The following is a 10,201-nucleotide window of genomic DNA, read 5'->3' as shown; positions in this document are numbered from 1 at the left end:
TAAATGTAAAGGAACACAGATTAGAAGCTCATGAAGTTGATTTTTAAGATCAAAGACCACCTAGTGTTTGCTGAATGCCTGAGATAGGCAACACTTAAGAATATGAAGAGCCTTGGAGTCACTGAGGACACAGAAGGAAGAAAATTGTTTATTGCAAGGCCTGTTTGATCTGCAGGACTGCTGGTATTGCTGCTTGATGCATAGGAAGGGATGAACTCAAAATTGAGTGTCAGGATCTGGCCTGTGATGGCAAAGCTGGTAGCTAGAAAAATTAAACCATATTTTCGCTTGTGTACAAAGTACATTTCTGCTCTGGAAATCATTGAGAGACAGTAAATGTGGGACACTTGCAGGGCCATTTGTTGGCTGAGCTTATGAAACCTTGCAATCTGGCATCTCGGTTTGGACCTAATATAATAACTTTTGAATGTCACATCCAGTCACTTCCAGGGGATGTTCTGGGTGTCAATGGGAAGAATACTAGGGGTTTGGGTGGAAATTGGAAAGCTAAAGAATCAAAAGGGGGAATACACAGAGTCCTTGGCATCTGGTTAGTCGAATGAGCAGCTCTTCAATTGTCTATAGATCAAAGACCCGCTCTTGGAAAACTATTAACACATTCCAGCAAAACAATATCCCTTCTTTTGGCTATTCTCTTTGGCTTTTACAGTATACTGTTGAAGAGAAAGACAAGTGGGGAAAATAAATTATGAATGTTAGATGGAGTAGGAATCTATGGGAGGACTGAGACGAGACGGACATGGGGAAGATCTAAGTGTGGTGCTGGCCCTGGAAGAAGGTCCCAGGGACAGGTGAGTGTGAAGGTTTGATATTGGGTCAGGAGGGAATGGGAAGCTGGGAAGTGAGGGGAAAATGCTTACTGGGGAAAGCGGGCCTCGGGAGCCTAACACTGCAGTCTGGCCATGGCCATAGCTGCAGACCAGGGAAAGGAGACTGTCTTTGGCCTGGCAGAAGGATCACACATGAACAGGTTAACGTAGTGTCACAATATAGTATCAAATACAGCAAACAATGGAAAGAATGCCTGAAAAAGAGTGAGTACTGGTAAATAAATTTTGGGGGAATAAAAACAATAAGATGGAGATGTGCCAGTATTACCACTGGATGGTAGTAACAGAACTTTTACAACAGCAGGAACTTCTTTATACAAGAAAAAAAATACATGTATTTGCATATTTCATACCACCCCATTATTTGACTGTTAAAGGTCTAATTCTAAATCCATTTGGTATTTCATTGATATAAATGCACATTGGATAAAGCCTTCAAAGATTAAGAAACTGATCTAGTGTGTTTATAACAATAATATAAGAAAAGATATGCATCAGTTTTCAGTATTATAATAGTCTCTGTTTTAACACATAAATCACTTCTTGACTTTATTGCATTTCTGTTCTGGAAAACTTATTAGTACCAGAGAACTAAACTACAGAGAAAAACAGAACCGCAAGAAAACATCCAGAATATATAAATGCCACTTCCAATAATATAGAACTAAACAATTTCCTTTAAAGATCCCAGTTTGTCAAACACTGAAATGAATTATGTCCTATCGCATTAAGAGCTAAAAGCAGCAACTGGCACACTCTATCCTTGACTTCCACATTCATTCAGATGTAAATCTGAATTGAAGTGATAGCAACAGAATTTTGCATGCAAACAATTTGGGAAAAAGCTGTCACAGTTTCTCACGCAATCTGGCTGGATGTGTTCTCATGCAGTTCACACTGGATGAACAAAAAGTCACTCAAGGCCTGTGCCAGTGTTCCTAGTACTTCCAGCCAGTACTGGAATTGCATCAGAAATTCCAATTTTCATGTGAAAAAAATAACAAGCTTCAAGTGCCTGTGTCTGGGAAGAGCAGTTTAAGTACCTGATGTAGATGCAATCAGCACCTAAATGCAGACAACCTTGTTCCTTCATAGACTTGGAACACTAACTCCAGGGTCCATGCTTTGGGGGACAGAAGGGCAAACTCTGCAAGTGGCAAGGCTCTGCAAACACTAGTCCCCTGTAAAGCTGTTTTAAATATGAAAATTAGCAGGCCCAAGCCCAGCTCCAGTGACCCTTCTGGCCTCCTCCACAGGGACAGAAATTCCTAGATAACACACTTGTTGGTTACGTGATGGTGGTGCAGTCTCTTGGGCACCAAAGCACCTTGAAGAAAACATCCTGGGTAACAGATAGGGTCAGTGGCCTAGGATTCATCTACCTAAGACATCTTCCAAAAGAAGTCAAAGTCTGATGACACTTTTATGAGGAAACCTTGATCAGAACTATGATAACTTGGTAGCACAAGGACAAGATACATGTCAGCTTACAAGCTAAGAAGAGGAGAAGGCTCAGATCATTGTCTCTAACTTTCTGGGATGAAAAAGAAGATCTCGCACCTGGCAAAGCCCAACATCATGCATGGGGTCCCTAATGCCTTAAATATATTTTTGAATATGCTTTTGATACAAGTATACATTATTTTACGGCAGAGGTCTGGATGAGATGCTTTAATATAACCCATTCTTCCACCTGGTTTATTCTATTCCCTGCTTTATTTCAGGTGGGCTCTTGAATGAACATCCAACTATATGAAAGTCTGCATATGTGTATGAAATTTCTGTGGCATATGTTGCTTGTTCTCTCCATGTGTCCTCAGAGAATGTGAAGGATGCTGGAGTTAGTTTTGGATTCTTGAATGCAGTTTAATTTTTCAGGGTATGTACCAGTACATACCTGTTCACTGGTTATTTAAGTCAAAGTGGAAGGACCATATATGCCATATAGCTGTGTTGAGAGGGTTGGCTTGTGAGGTGTTGAGCCTCTGAGAGAGGTGGTTTTCCCTGGTCTCCAGGAGTGTTCTGTGTCTTGCCTAGATAAACTTTACTGTTGTACAATTCTACTTTTACAGAAATGTCAATCAAATTAATATTGTGTTCCTTTTTTTTTAATCAAAAGCCATATGGATTAGGAATTAGAAATTTTTTATTGCTGTAACATAACAGCATTTTCAAAGGATTGTAATGTGTGTGAAAATGCAGAAAGAACGGCATTATGCTAGGAACAGAAAAGTAAACCACACATCTATCCTGTCTACTACTACTGTACTACTACTCTTGAAAAGAGCGACAAAGCTTAAACAGGCATTTTAGACATAGAAAAGCATTGAACAGAAACAATGCATGGAACAAAGTGAACATAGTTCTTTCCAGAGACAAGGAGGTAAAAGTTTGACTGATACCGCTAACTGTCCAAATTCAAATTAGTGATGGTCAAAAGGGTTTCAGAAAAGTCAAAATTGTAAAAAAACACTATCATGTCACAATTTTGCCATGAAATACACTATAAATATGCTAGTAATATATAATTTTTGAATCTTTCTCATGGGGAGCTAACACCTTCTAATGCAATTTAGCATATCTAATCTTTAGATATAGTACTTGCTAATAAGAAATGTTTTTCTTGAAGTTTCCTATGTGCTGACATTAGAAAAGTCAGAGAAAAGGTAGTTTTATTTACCTTATACCAACATAAATAATCACAGTAAGTAATATATAGCAGCTAATAAAAGCCTGGTGATTCTAAATAAGTCACTGCTCATCCAAAGATAATTTCAATTGTCCCAATAATTTTTTCTCTTTGCTTGTTTCTGGTTGTAAGCAAAATAGGAAATGAAAACATCCCTGATGGAAATATGAATGGCTCAAATGATGTTTTCTTCATTTTCTTATCTTTTTTTTTTTCCTTTTAATGTAAATACTTCTCAACAAAAAAGTTTATCTTTCTCTGTCTGGAATTCTATTGTATTAGTCATTCTGCTGCACACAGAACAGTGAACATTTAGTGTGCATGCCACACTGCAAGGAGACATAAGGCATTTATTATAATTGAATTCAAAAGAATTAGTGTAAGAGATCATGAAATCTACATAGGAAAAAAGATTGCCTGAGATGTATTGCAAATAGGAGGGACACCAGGATATTAACAGGCAATCCGCACTACTGTTGTTCCCTCAGGGCTCTTCTACAGGTGGTTTATATTCCTGGAGTAGAAATGTACACTATATGAAATGGAAAATTTATTTTAATTTTTTTCCACTACACCGTTTGAGTTTTGATTCTGCTTACCTTGTCCTTGAAAGGTATTATTGTTTATTATTGTTGTCATTACCTCATTTTGGAAAAGCTCTGCCTTTTAAAGCTCTACTTCCACTGTGGCTTACAGCAACACTCGAACTCCAGAAAACTTAAAGATAATGACAAGTGGGGCAAAAGGTAATGCGATAAGAAAAAGAAATCAAGAATTGAATGTATGGAGTTTTAAGTTTTCTAAAAGTGTATGCCTCAATATGGGGCACTGCAGAGAAAACTAAAATATCTTTTGGGACTCCAATATCATATCCCAGAACACAGTTCCTATTATCAGGGTTTCTTGCATGATGCAATGTCCATTGTTTCTAAAGGATTTGTACTATTTACATTGCTATATGAAGTTAGGCTAATAGCCAACTGCTTTATCAAGTAAAGGTCTTAGGAAAGAGCTACCTATGACACAAACAAAAGAGAGATCCAATGTCCTTTGAGCTTGTTTTTGTTTTCTGTAGAATGGTACATTACAAAAATGTTCTTGCTATTCATAAAGCTCTTCTAGATTTCTGGCAAAGCTCAAACCCCCTTACTGCTGTGAAGAACACTATTTTCCATATTAGTACTGCACAGTTGCTGGTCTCTGAAGTAAGGTTTGGTCATGTTAACATTATTCATCTCATGTGGTGCTGATATGAAAATAAATAAAGGCAAAAAATGCTTATGAGGGTGAATTTTCAAATTGGCCAGTAAATTAATTTAGCACACAAAAAGTTGATAACTTATTGGACCACACAAAAGCAAAGTAAAACTATGAAGAATTAATAGACCATCCTTAAAATTTTCCAGTCCTCTTAAGCACTGAAACAAGACTACCATCATCAAATGACCAGTGAAATGTGAGCAGTAAGATAGACTTGTAAAAGAAAGCATTTAATGATGTCATACTTCTACACATTCACAGGAGATCAGAGAAAGAGCAATTTAGCATCTTGAATCCTGGTGCTCCGAGTTCAAAACTCACTAAAAACCTTTCAAAAATGCATGAATATTTCAAATAATGGTTATTTCTGCAGTCTTTCTGGAGAAGAGACTTCTTCATGTCTTTAATCTAGCTAGGTTCTTAAGTTTATAGGTCCATAAACCTCTGGGTCAAAATTTCCCCCTGGCATTTTATCATGGCCTCGATTCAAAGCCACTGAACTTAGTGCAAAACCTCTTGTTGACTTCATAGGCTTTGGATCAAGGCCCAAATGGCTGTTGAGTGGAGTGTATGAGAGTCATTATAACCTGAAAGAGTGATCTCATTTACCAACAAACTTTCTTTTAGGAAAACCTCACATATTTTCAGTGACTATTCAGAGTCTTTGGTAGGTACAGCTGGTAAGTGACTAAGAAGCACCATATACCCAGGCTGAGATTTCTCTATGAAAAATATGCATGTCTGTGTACTGTGCAGGTAATGTGGGGCAATCAGGAAATATCAGACCTCCATTTCATATATACTAAGAAAGTCAAGTTTGAAGCCTGTTATGCAATTTGCCTATGGCAGAAATACCATATCTGATATGCTGAGAATTATTTAAGCATACTCACTGCTGTAACAAACACAGTACATTAGAAAACAAAGGCAGAAAAATGTAATTAAGTTAACTAAGTAAACTGCAAGCAGAGCAGAGGACAAAATTCTAACAATACTGTGGTTTGCTATATGATGCTGCTGTTGATGACCTTGATATTCTGTTTGTCTGGATGCATAAGAAATAAATCTTGGTTAAATCCTTCAAAAGATCAGTGCAGTCAAGATTTTGTATTAGACAGCAGATATGTTAAAAGTAGAGTCTGTTCTCTGAAGTCATCATTTTAGTTTGCCATTTAGATAGATTAAATATATTTTAGAGGAGGCAAATGAGACAACTTCTGAAGGAAAAGCATCAGATTTGTGGTGGCACATGTTTTCATGTCAGTGTTTGCAATTCATGAGGGGAACCAGCATTAAGACTTTCTTTTCATGAGAAAATAGTAAGCAGGTATGAAAAGAGCAGATGATTCAAACAAACAAATTTGGTGAGATAGAGGAAGAAATTTTATCTAAGCATTTGTCCTGAAAAAAAAAAGAAAAGCTGTTTTTAGCTGATACAATTAGATAAAGCACATATTATACTAACACATTGTTTATTAATCCCTAAAAATTTTAAGATTAGAGAACAGTGAGCACTACTTACCTGCACAACTGACCAATAACAACAAAAACAATTATAAAAATTATTATTATTTGTATTATATTCACTTTTAAGAAAATTTAAAAAGCAAGAGACATGCTCTGAAATATATAAAAGAATTCTGTGTCTCTCTGTTCATGTCTTCCAGAATATTATATGAGGCATAATCCACAGGAGAGTACAGATGTTGGAGGCCAGTTTCTTGGAATATTATCTGCATCTGATTTGTAAAAGTTCAAGATACTCCACTAAAGAAAAAGTATTCCCATTTAATAGCTTACCCAGATGTCAGTGGTTAGATATGTACCACAGTTGCGTCTTTTAGAGATGTTTTCAGCTTGGGAGACAATAGTACACACTTTTAGGCTGGAATAAAGCCTTTTTTCAATGGTCCTACTGAAGTCCATTCCTATTTTTGAAACCTCTGAAACAAACTTTTTAATGTAATTCCAAGATGCAGTCATCTAGGAACTTAATGCTCCGTTGATGTGATAAACTCTGAGCTGTAGCAGTTCCATTTTATTTAGTTTAGCTAAGACAATAAAGAGTTTTAAATTAAATCAATAAAGGACACTTTATTTAGACAACAATGATTCTTCACAGAGCTGTGTATCTAGCACAGAAAAATACAGAATTATTGTTCACAAGACAATAATTTTTCCCTTTATTCCAAGTTAAGTGATAAAGTGATAACAGCCTTCCCTCCCCTCTCTTTTGCTTGACTTAATATTGGTTAACTGAAGGTGAGTTCAAGCACTTCAAGAGAAGTTTGTTAGAAGAACAACATGTTGCTTTTCATCATTTGAATGGAGAAGATAGATGTTCTGTCATCCCTAAACACAAATAGTTATGACTTGGCTGAGCAATATGTTATGCAGAGTAAAAGAACATCTGAGGGCAGACAGAAATATGCCATAAATTATTGCGGAAAAAAAAAAGAAAAGAAAATGCAATGGCAGATGTGACAATATGTTTTGGCCTGTTGTTTCAGTACTTTGAGGTTGCTCTTAGAACTTGAGAGTGAGGCACTCTGCAGAACTGCTTTCATGCTGTGAGAAGGATGGGAAGAGAAAGAAACAGAGAAGCAAGCCGTGGGAGTGCAATTTTACTTTTGAGTGCATGAAGGAATAGTATTTCTGAATATCAGCACTTACACATAAGGATTACAGTTCCACAGAGAATAAATGGGGAAATTTTGGATGGAAGCTCCCATATTGTCATGTGTTCTCCTTAGGACAAAAATGGTTTAACTCTTGTATTTTGACAGCCAAAACAGATTTTTTGCAAAAGAACAGTTTGTAAGACTTTTCAATTTTAATCAAACTAGAGCCAAATTGGAAACCTATATTATTTCCTCGTGTCTTCAAAAATAGAGTGGGGGGGGTGTGGGGGTATGTGTGTGTGTGGGGGGGGGGTGTGGAGGGGAGGGGGTGGCTGGTGTAATCCTGGATTTATGCACAAACTTCAAAGCTAAAATCAGATTATCAGGATTTCATCTCTATTATTCTTACAGACTGGTAGACTGCTTCTTGCAAAAGAACAAGAAACAAGCACAGAACAAGAAACCAGAAGAAAACAAGAAACAAGTACACCAAGAACTGCTGACACTGCACTGAGACACTGCTGCCATTTGAATGTGTCTTAGAGTTATGAAGAGCCTGTACATCCACTCTGAGGGCAGACCCAGATACATTCTTCTTCTAGGTTCATTCAACCTCAGTTTTGATGCTAATTCATAGCTATTGTGATATATTGCATCACATACTCCAAAATTATATTCCAATTCTGATATGATATTCAGCTCCAGGTAAGCCCAGACAGGAAAAAATGACTTTTGTATCTAAGAACATGACTAGGATAGCAGCCATAATGTGGAGTTTAGAGATCATCTCCTTGTATGAACTGATCTGATTCCATATTAATTTTTAACATTAAACTTATAATGTCATTTGTCCAGCAAAACCTACATGATAAGCAGAAATACATATGTTTTCCCCAGTGTGCTTAACTCAGCTAGTTCAGTGTGGAGGGGCTATTCTGAACTTTTTGGATGCATTGCAGACCACTAAGACACATGCTGAAAAGTATATTTGGTATTTAAAATACAATCTCGACGTATATATTTAGATTTTTTTTTTTATAAGAGAAAAAATTTGCAGGCAATAATGCTCATAAGGGAGAGAAAAAATGTCAAACAACAACTCTGAAAAATGGTTTGATATCAGGTGCAGATTGAAGACCTTATCTTATTATTTCACAATGTAATGGATTTTTTTTGTTTGTTTTATAATCAGAGACACTGATTTGATATTGAACACATGGAAACAAACTAATTTTTGACACAGAAGAGAGAATTGGGACCTATGTTGATTATTCCTTGACCAGTGAGAGTAACAGAAGAAAATTAAAATATCTAATTATCTTGAAGTCTGGCACATTTTTGCATGTAGATCATTTTTAATGTCTGTGCAATAAACTGTGTATAATTTTTTTTTGCAAAACTAAGGTTTTTTTTATTTAAAAGTCTGTTAAGTTTAATAATCAAATGTGACATTCCTAGAAGATGCTTTAACATATATAACTGAGTAGAACAGTATGTAGAAGGAAGCTGAGATGAGAAAAGACCTCTTCCTGTGTGAACTTCATATGAACAGCAGGCCAAATTCTGTGAATGTGCATTTTCATCTCACAACTACTCATTAATTGTTCATCTCATCTCTGGTTTAGTTCATAGCCCTTATTCCCTCTGTGGACTTATGCCATAAGGATCTTCTTGTGGCTTTCACCAACATTAAGGAGAACATCTGAATTTAAAACAATTAGTGTACCAGATCAATATGGTGTAGGTGTTGAGTCACATGGATCATGTGCACTGAGCAAGGGACAAACATTAAAATAAATCTTTGCACATGAGCCCTGCTCAAAACCAGTCTCTAGCTATCAGTGTGCCTTTATGGGGACAGGCAGTGAGGTGAAAACACCATGACAGCTCCACACTTCAGCATTGGAATGGGCCAACAAGAGAAATACATGCATCACTTGCTCTCTCCTGTTTACCCTTCGGAGATATATGCGAGTGATAGCATTTCCCACCTAAGGGTCTGGAATCACCCCTAAAAAAGCTTAAGAAAGATGAATTGCTATAATGCTACCTGGATGGGAAGGGGGTTGAAAGACAAATAACAAATACCAGCCAGAGAAAATAGTCCAGGTCACCACTTCTGGATAGTTTGAAAACAACCATAAGTACAGACATGTTCCTGCTGAGAAAGGTGGTCTAACATGATTGCAAACCCAGAACAAGACACATCATAGAGAAGGCAGATGCGATTCTCAAAAACTTGGGTTTACAAGCAGGGGAAGGCAAATTTCATAGGTACACGACCCATAAGGATGTTTCCTGTTTTCCCAAGAATTACAGCTCTCCGATATTATGTTTTGGCTTCTTCACACTTCCCTGGACAAATTCTAACCAAGAGTTGAGAGAAACCTCAGGCTGTCTAGTGGCATTAGATTGATAGAAGAGACATAGAGAAAGAGAAGTATGGAGCATTAGTTTTTACACACCTGAAATAAACAGTCCTACATCTGAGCATAGAGGAGAGCTCTAATACCTTACAACCAGTAACTAGAAACTGTTTTGCTTTTATCTCTTAGAGGTGCCAATGACTGAATACCTTTACAGCACAGCTGGTGCTGATAATAAATGTAGCTATTTTGTATAGATAAAATAGTCCAGGAGCTACATTTTAGTTCTTCTGAGGGCTGGAGGAACCATGGACTTGTCCCTCTGTTTTGTTCATACAAGTGCAAATAGCACCACTAGACATATATCTGCACAGTTTATGCACTGAATAAGAACAAAGGGTGCAGCCTCCCACT

At 37.0% G+C, this 10,201-nt stretch overlaps 1 long non-coding RNA gene across 1 annotated transcript; it reads left to right on the top strand.

The window, feature by feature from the left end:
- The first annotated feature begins 684 nt into the window (after nucleotides 1-684).
- LOC115947404 (uncharacterized) lies at nucleotides 685-8,719 on the top strand. The gene is made up of 3 exons (XR_004081335.2): nucleotides 685-812; nucleotides 7,833-8,126; nucleotides 8,614-8,719. It is a non-coding gene; the product is annotated as an uncharacterized lncRNA (long non-coding RNA).
- The last annotated feature ends 1,482 nt before the right edge of the window (nucleotides 8,720-10,201 follow it).

This window comes from Melopsittacus undulatus, chromosome 3 (genome assembly GCF_012275295.1).
Source record: "Melopsittacus undulatus isolate bMelUnd1 chromosome 3, bMelUnd1.mat.Z, whole genome shotgun sequence".
NCBI lineage: Eukaryota > Metazoa > Chordata > Aves > Psittaciformes > Psittaculidae > Melopsittacus > Melopsittacus undulatus.
Note: the sequence above shows the minus strand (reverse complement) of the source record. Positions and strands in the feature narration are given on the sequence as shown.